General features: G+C 40.1%; 1 long non-coding RNA gene and 2 pseudogenes across 1 annotated transcript; 1 reads left to right on the forward strand and 2 right to left on the reverse strand.

Annotated features, from left to right (window-relative positions):
• The first annotated feature begins 288 nt into the window (after positions 1-288).
• LOC115752518 lies at positions 289-2,191 on the forward strand (annotated as a pseudogene).
• Positions 2,192-4,581: 2,390 nt separating this feature from the next.
• Positions 4,582-5,742, reverse strand: LOC125316084. The gene is made up of 3 exons (XR_007199403.1): positions 5,347-5,742; positions 4,972-5,192; positions 4,582-4,939 (listed from the first exon to the last, which is right to left on the reverse strand). It is a non-coding gene; the product is annotated as an uncharacterized LOC125316084 (long non-coding RNA).
• A 1,527-nt stretch (positions 5,743-7,269) lies between these two features.
• LOC115752515 lies at positions 7,270-11,567 on the reverse strand (annotated as a pseudogene).
• Positions 11,568-16,416: the final 4,849 nt, after the last annotated feature.

Raw genomic sequence — 16,416 nt, forward strand, 5'->3', positions numbered from 1 at the left:
TTAACAGAAATATCTCTAAATAAGAGACTATCCCAAAGAGTCCCAGGCATAAAATGTTCTCTCGTTTCTAAAATGAATCACGAGATTATTAGGGCATTATCCAACGCCGCTTCTTGGAAGTATGAAAAGCAAATGGTGGTAGGGAATCACAAAGGCAGAGATGGCAAACCCTATTGGCTAAAAATAATAATAATAATAATAATCAAGAGGGTCATTGATGGGGGCATAAAGCGAAGGTCCTACGTAATTGAGTAGTGTTAGCCACTAAGCGATACAACCATCCGAAACCAAGGTCTTCTCCATCTCTCTCTCTCTCTCCAAACACTTCCTATTGACTCCAAACTTCCAAATATAAAACGTATCCATCCCACGAGAAACTTGAAATCTCGCACTCAAGAGCCAAACCCCACGTTCTTTCTCTCTCTCTCTCTCCCACCACACGGACTTGTGGTCATTGGAGAAGCCATCGCCATGTGGAGGGTTCACCCGGACGAGACCCGGTGCGAGTACCGGTCTCGCCAGGAGAGGAACGGGGGCTCCGGCGACGCCATTAGCCCGTCGAGGCTCACCGTCTGGAAGAAGTCGAGCATGAGCTTCCAAGGGACCGATGGGTTCACGGTGTTCGATCAGCGCGGGGGCTGGTCTTCCGGGTCGATAACTACTCGAGGAAAGGCCAGTGCGCGCACGGCGGAGGAGGGCTTGTGCTGATGGATGGAGTTGGAAATGCCCTTCTAACTCTGAGACCTCAGGTGATCGATTCTCTTTATGTTTCACCCTGCCTCATGAAGCAGCTAGCTTTGATGCCACAATAATTTGCTTCTATGCAGCTGTAACTTTAGGAGAAATTACATTCCACCTTCGTTTTCATATTAGATTGCATAGAACGACCGGAAAAAATTGGAGGTAGACTCGTGCCATTCACAGTTTCTCTTGTTTATCGCCTCGCCGCCAAGAGCGATCGCTCGGGTTATACGGGCCGATCATTCCAAGGAGTCTAGGCTTTCAAAAGAGGGCTATGTTACACAATTTCCGAAATATAATAAATATATACACTCTCCAATTAATGCATAATATTAATGTCCCTTCGGATTTGGAGTAATCAAGATTGTTTTGAGATTTGAATTGGCTCTAGCTACAAAAATCTGCAAAAAAAACCACAATTTCCTCTGAGAAATTTTGTCCAATTTCTTCTGTGAAACTTAATGTTAGTGTTGTGTTGTCTCACAGGCTCTGAGCATGCAATGCCAGTGGCACGCCTATAAGGGAGAGAGCGACTATGGAAAGAGGACTCCCAATATGAGAGTATTTTCCATGAGGAGGAGTTCACTGCTCTTTCACAAGAACAGCAACATTGAAGCTGAGGTGTTCTTGGGGGGAGGGTGCGCGAAGCACGGTCAGGCACCGGATTTCGCAATTGAAGGCTCGTTCACGAGGCGAAACTGCGTCATCAGGAGCTCCACGGGGGAGCTCGCAGCAAAGATAACAAGGAAGAGAGCGAACACGGCAGTCCTGCTCGGGGACGACGTGTTCAGCCTGGTGGTGCAACCGGGGTTCGACCTGGAGCTCGCCATGGCGTTTGTTGTGATCTTGGATCGGATCTGTAGGAAACCCTACACACCGGTTTTGTGTTCTTAGACGACGGTGGATGAATATTCGGAGGGCGAAGAGAGAGACGCACATAGTACAGACAGCCACATTCATAGAATTCTTATTGTTCAATCCCATCTCGTTCGCAGAAGCCTTGTACTGTATATTCCTCATAAGGTCTGTAAACTGGAAATTTCCATGGCTTTAACTTAAGGAGGAACCTCACTCGCCATCCATCATAGGAGATCAGCATTTTACATTACAGCGATCGCATCCCTTTCCATTCTACCAATTCCAATTCCCACGCAAGTCGCTAGGAAGTGTCGGGGCAGGGGGGGCATCGCCATGTTCGCCGATTCATTCCAGTTTCGATTTCGTGTTTGGGTATTCATCCTTCGCCCGCTGTCGGGGTTGACCAAGCAACATATATAATGCAGATTTGACTTACTTGGTTGATCCATATAACAACTAGGATGGCGATCTTCACTCCTGGTAGTTTCTACAACCTGAGACGTAAGGTCAATGATGTCAAGCTGCATAAGAATCAATATTGACAATGGCCATGCACGGGCAAGCATTTTATCTGTAGTGTATTTAAATGAAATCTGGAGCTACCAATGCCCAAATTCCATGTTCTCCACATTCTATAAATTCAGAATGAGCATCCTCTTGACCTTGATGCATCGCTGACGCTCTGTAGTCCAACTTTTCTGCTGGTTGTCTCTGAGTCTGCAAGTGCAAGTGCATGAAGGGAGGATCAAAGGATCATTACCATGTTCAGGCTGTTAAAAAGTGGCCATCGAGTCTGCATAATCAGTGGTCACGATTCAGTAGGTTTTGCCGACATATAGACTCGGTGCATCGTACAAATGACGTACATTGCAGCATGTTGGTGATGTCTGTGGGATCATTGTCCCCAGGACCAACCTGTTAGCCTGAAACAATTGGATCCACTTGAGTCCAGAGTGTGCTTCTACAAGAGAGAGGATCAATTGGTTCAGTCTACATTAGATAAAGGCCTAGTGATAGTTCAACATGTTCAAATGCAAGCCATACCAAGTAATTTTCATAAAAAAAATGTTGAGAACCCCATTGAGCTAGAATAAAGTTCAAATACAACATCGTTTGTCAGGTGAAAGTACAGACTATTGGTATTGTTACTCCATTAGATTTCACATGATATTTAGATATGCATTGCTATCGTACTTCCAATTTGAATGATTTTTGTTCCTTAACCTGCTAATGGTTTTCACTTGTGATGTGTACGACCGTAAGTTCTTAAATCTAAAAGCTATTAGAAGATGATGGGATCTATATTTTTCAGAAAAAAAAATACCATAAACCATCCTTAAGTTTTTCTTATCCTACCTTTTGCAACTAGTACTTCGAAAAAATGAGCTTTGCGCACCCTTTTCAGAAAACCTCCACTCTACACCTTAAAGTCTAAGAAACTACAGTAAACATAGGATGCCTTCTGAAACACCATAAGGTTTAGGGTTTCGAAATGGAGGAAAACTTAGGAGGATCTTTGTAATCTTTCATGTTCTGTACTTCAACAAACTTCATGAGAATAATGATTCGAAAGCTTGATGCGTGCCAACCTAATATAGGTAGATGAAAGCACGGTGAAAACCAACTAAAGGAAACTGGCAATTGGGTAAGGAGAATGTGACGATTGAAGCTAGCAATCTTCATGCTACTAGACAAGGTGGATACTAATACGGCCATGATGTCTCTTATGTTAGAGATCTTGAACCATCGGGCAAATATCACATAACAAAGTCAAATAATTGACCTGACATTGTATATCAGTTTACCTGTCTACTCTCCAAGAACCAACAATTCAGAAACACCTATCATGAGCAAAATCGGCCCCCTATAACTATTAGACAATCCTTTGCTCTGGAGTTTATGGCAGTCATTGACACAGAGTAAAAAATCTCACCTTCTTAAAAGTCTTAGAGATTACTATGTTCAGGAATTAAAAGGCATAAAAACAGAACAAGATTGACCTCATTCAATTCTGAAATTTATAGAGCTTATGCAATGTAGCATCAGTTCTCGGTTTGATTAACATATACAGGTAGACAAGATAAAGAAGTAAATAATACTCCTCTCAGATCAGCGCTCCAAATCCCCATGGCTTTTGGGATGACAGCCATGGAAATGGCCTTAACCAACCCACCAAGCTGAAGTTCACTGGTCATTTGGCATAATCAAATGTTCTCTTTGATGCTTGCAAGTGAAGAAAAATGAGTTTCCTCTAGGAAGACTTGTCCATCGAATAACGACAAGAAACCATAGACCTCAACCAACAAGACAGATTCACCAGAAACAGTGAGTGAGAGAAGTAGCAAGTGATTGTCCAAGTCACTAACCCCTGCAATGCAAAGTGTGCAAAAACAACACAGGAAGTAAGACCAGACACCTCTCTGTTACAGTCGTCATTCGTTCATTTATGCTTTCATTGGTCATATATGCGGATAGCAGGTGACTGAGGGTGTCTACAAGATTACCTGACCATGGATTTCAACAATCTCTTAAGGGTAATACCAGAGGTTAAAGAACCCGAGAGATTTAGGCCCTGTTTGGTTCAGCATTGCAAATGAGCATTGGGGCTCTAAAGTCCCTTGGCCAAATACAAATGGTGTTTGGTTCATTTTTTGACTCACTTTGGGAAGATGCAATTGCATCTCAAATGCTCTACAAAGTCCCTTTGGCGAAATGCAACTAATTTTTTTATTATTTTAATTTTTTCACCTTTGCTTGCCGCCGCCGATCGCCGCCGCCTTTTTTTCAAAAAGAAAAAATATTGTACAAAGTTCATTTTTCACCAAACAACATTTTTGTCAAAGTTGCTTTTTAAATGTGTTTTTAAAATACATTTTACCAAACACTACTTGCATTTTGAAAAAGGCCTTTAGCCCAAAGGTATTTGCATTTTCTCAAAGTCCCTTGGCCAAATGCTGAATCAAACAAGGCCTTAGCCAAGAAAAATACTAATTAATGCACAATCATTTAAGAATATCATAAATTTTTACTGTGAAGGTTAACAAGTAAAGCATCCAAAGCAAATTAAACGATTCCAACATATTATATGAAAACTACAGGACCAGTACTTCATGAGAGGAATCTCAGCCAATGGGCAGGCAAGACCAACAACGCAAGCAAAGGCACAACCAAACCAACTTCTGTCCAGGGACAACCACATAAACTCAGCCACTGCAAACAGAATGTATGCCTCAACGATGTCTGCCACTCCAGCTTTGTACAGTTAGCGCTCAATTCAATGAAACCCACCAGTACTCCAAATTCATCAACATCATGAAAGAAACCACCCCCACCCCAATCTCTCTCCCCCCCCACCCAAAAAAAAAAAAAAACAGAAACCTCTCCAGTCACCAATCATCATGTCAGGACCAACAATTTTTCATTCTCCCCTCATCTTTGGCAAAATTGAAATCAAATTTTCGTGGTGGATACTTACACAGTGAAGCCGCTGTTTTCTCCAGACTCCCTTGGGAAGCTTTTGAATAAGTTCTCTGATCCAAGTACAGTTGAAGCAACCCAACAGTGCAATAAAACAACCCCAGCAATGGAGGGACCTAAAATTACAAACCCCTCAAGTCATAAAGTCCAAAATCTATGCCGAAGTAAGTGTGTGTGTGTGTGTGTGTGTGTGTGTGTGTGTGAGAGAGAGAGAGAGAGAGAGAGGGAGAGAATTTGACAAATGCTGATGAGTTGAATGTAGAGCAAAACATGTAAAGATTGAGCTTTTTTTTAGTCAGATGTTTGTGTGGAGAGGGCCGAGATCGATTGACCCATTTTCGTAGACGACGAGATTGACCCTCGAGTGGAGTCCATCGATGAGAGTACCCCAGCAAGAAGCCTGAACCGAAAAAGGGAGAGTGCGAGTAGCCAAGTGATTGCTGAGTTTGCTTGGGGTCACAGTGCTTCGGTCTTTGTTGAAGCCTCAAGGTGCAGCGAGTTGAGTTCTGGGTACAGAATGTCTGAGATTTTGCAGCTGAGTTCAGGAGATGGAGAGGGAGGGAGCCGAGAGGAACCTAAAGCAATGAGAGATTGCCATATCGGCGATGGTGGCTGGGTCAGGCCAGGGTGCCGGCGGCTCGACGGGCCACTCGCCGTTAGCTGAGGCCTTCGTTAGCAATTTTTTTTTTTTAAGATCATATTTTCGAAATTATGATTGTCCTTTTTTTTTTTTTGTCGAAGAAATTATGAAAGTCAATCGTGACCAAAGTTGAAACAAAAAAAAAAATATATTTGAAATCCGAGAATTCTATTTTTTTAAAACACCTCTGTCTTTGGTTAAAGGCATTTCGAAATATAATTGCATTTCTTCAAAGTCCTAAAAGACAAATCAAATGTCATTTGCATTTGGCTAAAGGAATTTTAAAACCCGAATGCAATCAAATGTCAATGGTCCTAAATAGCCGCACTTTGGGACATTTTAAGATGAACTATCCTTTTTTCCAAGCCTTTTTGGCAGTGGCAAAAATATATATATATGTTTTATAAATGCTGACTTATCTAAATGATATGTGAACAAATGCCATAAGACTATCTAATCTAAATCAATGGACTCTAATTATAAATTTATTAAGAACTCGCAGCATCACCGTATAAAGAATTACGTGTTCGGTTAAATTGAACACAATGGTTCCTTCTTACTTATGAATCAATGACAATTTGGGCTAGCTCTCTTTTACTATTAGGATAGATCATGCATCTAACGAAAAATTGGCCAACTTCGGCTCCGTCTCTTTTGTCACTCCACGAGGTGTCAAATGAATGGATTCAATCTAGTCAAATATGACTCGAACCATATTGATTAATTGAATCTATTTTGATCCATTTTCATATACTACAAATTCAGCAACCCATTCCCAACCTAACTCATATACATATTACTAAAATACTTGCATATTTAATTTAGTTTAACAAAACTTATGAATTATTGAGAAAATTGTATTACTAAAATATCATGGACAATTTTATAATAAAAAAATAAAAAAATTAAAGATAATTAGCTAATCCATTTAAAATCCATTAAGTTATTAATGTCCTATTTAAATTTGTTATGCAACTCATTTATGACCCACACTTTTACATATGAGTTAAAATATAAATTCCTAATCCATTTTGCCAACTCTACTCCACATGCCCCCGTCATGGTGTCGATCACTATAAAAGAAACCATCGGTAGTCTACATTAATTGGTTCGACGGGGCCTTACGAAATGCTTGACTGGGTTCAAATCAGATTACCTGATTTGGACCAGCAAAGTTCACATTGCATCTTATACGTACACATCAGTTCCTCCATTTCGAGATCCCTCAGCTTCGAAGCAAAAAGCAACAGGCATCTCCCAATACTAAGAAGCCTTCGCCTATTGAAATCCAAGCCTGCTTCATCTATTCCAGAGAAAGATGATGCTAACGGGAAAAACCCCTCATCCACAAAAGATCACCACCATAGTCACTCTATATATATACACGTAATGTCAGCTAAGGACGCAGAATTTTCATGCTCAGGACAGGCACCCGAACGTTGATGAGTAATTGTTATATGTACCCATCTCATTCCAAGGAAAAGCTCAGCCATTGGTGTCTGAGCTTCTGCTCAACTCCAAATCTGACAAAAAGAAGCAATCTTGAGGGAGTAGCATATGCTTTCCATGCTTAATCGTTGACCAAGCATCTGGGGAAGCATAAATTTTGCGTCAGACCATCATGACGCAAGCCACTGTCACCAACAGCCCAAAACTCAATCGTCCCACAACTAGACGTCAGAAGCCTTCATCTTGCGAGGCCTTTTAGATTGAGATGGGGATTGTGCAGCATCTCATGTTCTTCCTGGTGCCTAAAGATGCCAAATTTATTGTAGAAGGGGAAAGAATCATGACATTGGGCACTGGACCTCGTACAAGAACGAGTACATCTTTAACTCGATTGGAGAACCTGGTTACCTTGCGTTTCTGGTCCCTTTTGCCAAATCTATCACCTGCAATTCGTTCATGTATCCAAATTCAATCATTTCAAGCAACAGGTCTAGGGTTCACTTGCAGAGGTTGATCTCAGGAGACTATTAACAGGAAACAACAAAAAGTTCCACGGAGTGAAAAATTGGAAATTGACAGTAACCACCAATAGATACCTCCAAAACTAAGAGGGTCCAGAATAAATGGCCGATCCTGGTCCCCACGGGGCGTGTGCTGTTATCACAAGAGACATTTGACTTTTAATCATACAAGAAAACTAGAGAGCAGCATTTTTGTGGGATAAAGTATACAGTCCAGAAAAATAGTAGCAAATGCAGAGCAATGATTGCAGTGGCCCAACTACATATCATCTCAGTCCAGTAAAGTCTCGGAATACAGACCTTTGGGGTGCCTGGTGTTTCTGAGTAAGGACTGTCATGAAAAGATGTGCCTTCTGTTTCCTTATATTGAAGCTGAAATTTGAGAGTGGGCATGCTCATTAATGAAAATTTCAAATTTGTAAGTTTCCAACTAAACAAATCTAACTATTCTTTATATGAGCGACCAGGTACTATTAGCAGGCATATCAAGAAAATTCAAAATGCAATTACTGCCAGAAACTAAATATCAGCTGCACCAGGCCATCATGGTTACTTGTATTAATTCAAATGTCATGACAGCAGATGATACATAAATATGATGACACAATCAGTAAATGTCGTTTTTACTGAGATATAAACAAAAATGCAAGACCTTTAGATCGAAAGAAAATTTAAAAGCTTAGAGATACGTAATGTGTTCATGAAAATTTCAGAGATCAAAAGATTAGACAAAGAGACGAATATAATTATGGTTGCGCAAGAAATTACCTGCTTCTGAAGATTTAGAAGAGTCAATATCTCTTTCCTTAATTCAAGATGCTCAGCACAAACAGCTTTGGTTGGGACTTTTGGTTTTAAATTCACCTGAAAAATAGAGGGAATTGAAATAATCATGTACACTTGCTGACAAAAAGCTTAGAAATTTATTAACAAGTCACAGGAGAATTAAAACCTAGCAAAGGCCTAACTGCAACAGAAAAAGTGAACGACAGACCATTCACATAACATAGAGCAAGGTTCGATCCAAAAAAAAAAAAAACATAGAGCAGGAAGTACCTCTTCTCAAATCCTAATAAGAAATTATGTGATAACGACTACATGAAATTCCCTTGCCAAGAAAGGTTCCTGACACCATTCCATGAAAGAGGAAATAAGCATACCCCAAGTTCTTGCAACGTTAGCTCAACCTGCTTGATTGTCTGAAGTCCAGCAGATGCACTTGCAGCTTGCACCATTTGATCAAGAGCATATGTTCTCAAGTACACACGGAGCTGAAATTTTCACAGAGAGTTGTGGGAAGGCGTTAAAAGTAAATATTGGAAATAGTGACACTCACTGGGGCAGACTTACCAAAATAATAGGAAAGAATCCAAAGGAACTTTTAAGGGGAAAAGAAGGTCATCTTAGACGCAAACAATGCCTACCATACGAAGAGAAGCAAGAGTAGATGCATTGTCTGCCATTAATGTTGATGATCCAGTGATAGCAGAGGGAAGTGTAGCATTTAAAGGAGTTGCAGCGTCACCAGTGACCGCAGCTCTCTGACTATTTTCTGGACCAATATTTGATGCTACAGGCGACTCAGACTCTTCAGGGCCCTGGAAATGAGGTAAAAAAACTTAAGAACTACAATCTCCAGAAACATTACCAGAAACATCAACAGAAAAATCGCACAATCACACTATCAGAATTGGAGTAAGAATGGATACTCCTCTGGATACCAGAGCTGCGTTATTCATTAAGTACATTCTTTCTGAAGAGCTATAATGCCCTCTTCCTGAAAACAAGCAAAACTAGAAAGATATGCAATAGGGTAATAAGACCTACCTTAGAAGCCATGCCGGACTCTGTTATCCTTTTTGCTTCAGCCAGAACCTAAGAAAACAACAAATAAATGAGAAATAAAAGAAAAGGTTGATATTTGCTCGTCAATGGATCTACCAGTCAAGAAATGCTCGATTCTTCTGGCGAAAAGCATAGTAAAATAATGACCTCAGCATCTTTTCTCTCTTGATGTTTTGATTGAGAGAGGACCATTGACAGGGCACGCTTGCGCTCTACTTCCTGTGACATGTTGTAAGGTTCCTGTGCCGTGAAGAAACAGATGAGCATGGCATTATGTAACTTGGGTACAACATGGACTCAGGGAAATGCCCCAATACCAACCTTTACAAGAGGGTGACTGGTGATATCTCCAGGAGGAGCTCTAGCACTCAGAAGAGCACGAGATACTAAACATATGCAGCAGAATATATAAAACAAGAAAGTTTGTGTCAACGGACCTTCACTCAACCTCAAAATCAGACACTTACCACTATAATAGCGATCCTTCAGTTCCTCCACTGTGTGAGATGAGGAAAACCTGTCAGCTATCACAATAAAGCGGAGATCAAACCTTTCACACAAGTCAAACAATTGATCCGTCTCTTCTTTGGTCCATGTCTAAAAACATGTAGAACAACTTGGTCAGGAAAGGAGAATTTGAAAAGCTAGCCAACAGATAAAGTCATGTGCAACAAGCATCAAGTGTATTCTCTTCCAACGGAAAAAACCAAACAAAAACTTTATCTATTCCGAGGTTACGAAGACAAAACTTGAGATGGTACCTACAGTATCAGTCAAGTACTTCTCATACTCCTCATCGGTATACATAACAATGTTGATAGACTGCATCACATCAAAAACAGATTGATAAACTTTCACATTAGCATAGGCACATAAACACAAAAACCTTCTCTCATCAGGGAACATACAGAAAATTTATAAACAACACAAGCTTTACCTTGTTATATTTGGCAAAAGCATAATCACCGGATGGTGGAACGCCATTCACGACTCTGACCTGCAGATTTTTAAGAAACAGAGGGACTTTTAGTGCTAACAACACCCCGATATAAAGTTCTCAACTGTGCAAGGCAGGAAGATTTACCCAATGGAAGAGCTGCAAATCATCCTTTCTAGCAGAATTTGTGAAAGGTAGCCACTGCCAAGTAATCTGAGCAAAGGGAAGAATTCTCTGAAGCGATTTTCATACAAGATATTGCCCATAAAAGAAGCCTGGAACTCAAAATAATGAATAGAATGATTGGTCATTCTTTTCTATAAAAGCAATGGGTGATATGTGGATTAACTGAAAGTGTCATCTATATACCAGAAAGCTCTTTCATTTGGGAGAGTAACCCGTGCAGATACTACAAAACCTCTATATTATCTAATACATCATTCGTTATATCCTACCGAGAGTGTTAACATCACGATTCATGACACAAACCAAGATAGCTACATCAAACTCTTCTCTTTAACCAATACTTAATTACAAACATACCACAGCTAGAATCCTTTAACTACTCTAGACCTGATCATGAGCTTGAACCCCAAATCCAACCTCACTACACTACCTTAAACTGAAATTCAACAAACCTTCTCATCCGAAGGAGGCCGTCGTTTCAATTGAGAAACATCAATTGACGGCATGAGAGGCGCCAAACCGCCAGTAAGCGCATAAACCTACAAAATTTTAGCAGATACATAACTCGCTGTACCTGCTGAAACTCACACATATGCAAATATGGTAACAGAGACAACAAAGAAAAACAGAGGACAGGCTGACCGAAACGACCCATTACCTCCCGCGAAATGCCATCGGGCTTTCTCTGAGGTTCCTTCGGAGGCCTAGACTTCTTCTCATGGGGGATCGGAAGCTGACTTTTGGGCAGCCCTAGAATGTCTTTGGCATCCATTACGAAACCCTAACCGGAGTCTTTGGGAATCGTCAGAGGTTGAATCGGGCCCGGCCAGGCATTCCTGGCCAATTTCGAAGTGCAAAAGCTCGAAGCTAGAAGCTTTCTTTCCCTGATGTCTGATTGGGAAGAAGAGAGCTGAGCTGGAGAAGTTAGGGCTTCTTTTCGAGCGCCAAAGTTTGGAATTTGGAGCAGCAGGGTGATCAGTCTCTGGTGGGGCGATCCCGTCACGGGTCGGTGACAAAGAAAAATCTCACGGGAGTCTTCCGAGCACATAAGCAAGATTAATTCATGATTCCGTGAAGTCGATACTAGTTAGAAATCCAACAAACGAAATTAGTGATGAATCACAATAACAAAGAGAGAGAACCATAATCTAGGAAAAATTCTACATGCGAGGAGTAGAAAAGAGACCATTGGATAATCGCAAATAAACAAGGAGGAATTCCCATTCGATAATATGTATACTTGTTACCAAGAATACCACGTCAAATTAACACATAAGCCATGCACAAGTTATTTATATTGGTATAGTGATAGATTACAAGACGCTAAGCTTGGTAACGAGGGTTTAAGAGCCCATCCATTAGGTTGATTATTAAGGTTTTAGAATATGATCGCCATTAACAATAACCCTTGTGTTTTTAACTAGGCCCCTTATAACCACAGCCCGAAAGGGTCTCAACTCAAGTGAACTATTGTATTCGATCAAAAGAGAGAGATTAGTCGGGTATTCAAAGAGATTTTTCTTTTTTTTGGTCGAACAAAGAGAGTTTTGAATACCCCATTATTAACCCAAATAAGGACAAAGAACAAACGATTTACATAATGCACTAAAACTTGGACTAGGGTCTGATCCAAACAAGCTATTGCTTACATTAGGAAGGTGGTAATCAGGCAGAGCCCGATCTACAAAAATCGGCCCAGATCCAGTCAACCCAGTTCAGTCCGGCCCAATTCAGGCCTAGCCTTGTGTCGTGTATATATATATATATATATATCACACTTATGAAAAATTTTCAACATGCAGTTGCCTACCAATTAACACAAGTGGGATTAATACCACAAAAATCTCCAAATTGATAAATTTATCTTAAAAATTTTTTTAACGACCAAAAACTCTAAATCGGGACGTCTTTGACAAATTTACCTAAACTAGTACGTCCGTAATAAATTTACCTGCCGTTAGTTTTTGTTAAATTATAACGTCAAATTGCTGAGTTGGATGATACGTAATAATTGTTAAATGTACGCTTTTGAATTTTTACCCTCTATTGTATCAATTTCAAATTCTTTGTGGTATCAATCCAATTTAACGAAAACTAACGAAGGATAAATTTATCACGTGTGTACCAATTTAGGATTTTTTATGGTGAAAATAATTTGTTTGGGAAAAAATTTATCACAGATGTACCAATTTAAAATTTTTGGTATTCGAAAAAATAGATTGGGGTAAATTTACCACATGTGTACAAGTTTGAGATTTTTTTGGGGTCAAAAAAATAATTTGGGGCAAATTTGTCACAAGTACATTTGTTTTAAATTTTTCGTTGTATTAACCATTAACACAATAACAGCTCCATGAGATATAAAAACATCACTAATTTGCGCCACCCTGACTTCAACATGGTATAACTTATGAATCAGGTGGACTTACATATAACGCGGATACGACACAAGAAAGCCCTTTTAGAAGCCTATGTTGCAATGGCAGAAGACGGAGGCATATCACGGGTTAGCTGATTTCGAATTTTGAAATCTGCAACCTACCCTATTTTTCCCGTCCCGCTCCAAGATCTACCGAGAACCTGTTTTTTCTTTTCCTTTTATATTTGCACATAGCGATTCTTGGACCTAACATTAAGAGGAAGCATGAGCGTCTCAAATAACAATGATCCAATGGCAATCGTGTAAGGATTAGCATCGAACGAGATGACTCCTGAACTCGTTTTTTATTTTATTTTTTCCTCTCTTTTGATGAAGATACATTCTGATATCATTTAGGCATTTCGAACGAGTAACACGCCCTAAGGTCAAGGGGCCTAGACATAATTTGGAAGAAATATTCCATTTTAAGATCATTAACCTCAACAACAATACCAACGTCAGTCGTCAAAAGCAGCTTCAGTTAATCGATTTTCGCACAAGCTTGGGGCGCGCATGGTAACACTTCTTTCCGAGAAATCAACTTCTAATTAGAAGTTGGTTTCTCTCCTTCTCCTCAAAAGAAGAAGTTGATTTTTCTACTTCTGCTCCCCGTTGACTTTTGATCAAAAAAATTCGTTAGGTAGCTGTTGAAAATTTCTATTTTTGAAACATTATTAACAAAATTTTCAAACGAGATGGTCAACGGTAGTGGTGGCGGTCGTGGGCGAGCTGTGGTGTCCTAATGGTCCGGCAATTGGTCCGGACGGGGGCATCCAAGTGATTTCGGAGCCTAGAAGTTAAAATTTTTTACTTCTCAAAATTGGCCAAAAATCCTATCATAAGTGAAAAATCTTACCATAAGTGAAAAATCCTACTATAAGTCAATTTTTTTACCAAACGAATTTCTACTTCCATCATGTTTTTATAAAACACATTTCTCTGCCAGATGGGCCTCGGCGAGAGAAATGGAATTTCTGAAGTGATTTCATGCGGACCCTTAACGACGGATCTCAATCCTACGGCCATCGGTCACCATTAGACACACCTTGTTTCCAACGGAGAATCGGCCGGCTAGGCACGTTGACGGCAAAGATAGGCCGCAAATCGCAGTCCCCAAGCCGCAAAAGAAAGAGAGAGGTTAAAATGAGAGAGATGGAGCTTGGTTGTCGGTCGCTTCGGGGATGGGTTGCTGCGGGCGCGGGCGGAGAGAAAACAGAGCAGATCGGGTGCGGCCGAGGATACTAGCGAAGCGGCTACGAGAGAGCACCGACGATGGCGCGGCTGAGAAGGGTTCCTGCTGCAGCGAGGAAACTAGTGAAGAGGAAACAGAGCAGCGAGACGGAAAGGGGTTACTGGCAGGATTTTTTCTGCGACCTTGTCATAAGGGCAAGCAATCGGCTTACTTTGCTAAGAGATGTAGCTTGAGCTGACGTGATGCATAGCAGTCCTTCGAATTTATGCCGTTTAAGAGTCGGAATCAATTGTTTTGCTTCTTCATCAGATAAATTGAGTTCATGTGACTGAGCTTTTCACTGTAATGGAAACAGTTTTTACTACACATAATGTGCAACGGTCTGCCAACAGGGCATTTGAAGGCTAAAACTCTATGGACAAATTTCGTATAGTTTTTTTTTTTTTAATTTCCAATTCTTTCTTTCTTTCTTTCTTTTTTTCTTTTTTTTTTTTTTCTCTCCTAAGTCTGGCAAGGATAGTGGCCAACCCTTGCCCACCCGAGGCGACTGGTGTGGGCCGAACACTTGGCCAGATCTAACGATGGCCGAGAATCTCTTGTTGATCGCAAGTGAAGGTCCCAACGAGTTCCCAAATCGAGCGAGAGCCGCGAAGCTCTCTCGGGTCATGGCGCGAGGATGCGGCACTCGCCCAATGGGCAGCGAGGGTTGTTCGGCGACCCTCGCTGGATTACGTCCGAGAAAAAAGAAAAGAAAATAAAGATACAAAAATAAAAAAATAAAATATTATAAAAAAACAAGAAAAAAAAAATGACCATCCACTTAAGATTGTTAGGTAATCTTTTTAAAACCCATTAACTTGTTGGGTAACTCTTTATGCTTGTTTTTAAAACTTAAGGTAACATATTTATGACATGCACAGTAATGTATGAGTTAAAATATGGAACTAAATCCATTTTACCATCTCTAATAAGGGGACGAGGTCTTTTACTGTGGTCAGTGTTTCCATTCGATGCCTCATCGATCGAATCATTAGCCTATACTAATGTGAGGCGATCATAAAACTAGCATGTAATGTAATAATGGTTGGAAATTGACACACGACGGGGGCATCAAGTAGGGTAGAGAATCATCGTTATTGTTCACAAAGTAAATAAAGTCAATGAAAAATACTTTCGCTATTAACAACAACTCGTGACTAAACATTCTTATCGACTGATGAGAATATTTTCCGTTATCTCGTTTCTCAAGAGATATAAATTATCAGAATTAGGAAAAAAAAATTCCCCAAAATATTAATTTTCCATTTAAGAAATGGAGGTTAAATGCTGTTTGCTTCTCATTAAAATAATTCAATTTTAGTAACGATAGTTGTTACATGGAAGGTGCTCTTTGGCAAAGAGAACCGCTGAACGGATTTCGATCTTTTTTTGTTTCTTTATTTTTCAGAATATCTGGAACTAATTATTTTACAAATATCAAATATAAGAGAGAATGCGTAATAGTTTTTGTCTAATTTATCGCGTATTCCGATATCAAATTTTGATTTTTAAACACAAAACAACCTTCAAAGGAAAGTTTCGATCTTGACATGTTTTAATCTGTCCAAGAACATTTATGTCATTTCTCGATATCGTGTGTTTTTCGACGTGCGCAACGCTTGTGCATATTCACTTAGTCTAAAAGAGATTGTTTTGAGCACACGCATCGACAATTTTATGGAGTGTTTTGGGATTTTTCTATTGCAATTAGAGGCAGGGTAAAGAAGAAGTGCGCCATCTTGAGTTTTTCCTCTGACTTAACATGAGGACGCAATAATGAAGATATCAGTATGTTTTGTTTCGGTGAAGTCTTCGTGGTGAGGTTAGAAAATACCGTTCATTTTTGCTTAATGAGCCGGTTTCGAAACGGGTTTCAAAATCGGTCCGGTTCCGGATGAGCCTTCACTCAGAAACGGGAACCGCAACTGTTTCCTTCCGCTGGTAAGTTCCATAAGTTTGAGCAGAGGCGAAAAAGAGAGGGTTGTGCCGAGAGAAGTTTAGGGTTTTTTAAAAAGGGCAAATATGGACTTTTAATACAACTTCGAGGGCAAAAACATGCAATTGGGGAAATTTCACTAATGATGCTTTAGCATTCTGAAAATGCTGAAAGCT

This window comes from Rhodamnia argentea, chromosome 7 (assembly GCF_020921035.1).
Source record: "Rhodamnia argentea isolate NSW1041297 chromosome 7, ASM2092103v1, whole genome shotgun sequence".
Lineage (NCBI taxonomy): Eukaryota > Viridiplantae > Streptophyta > Magnoliopsida > Myrtales > Myrtaceae > Rhodamnia > Rhodamnia argentea.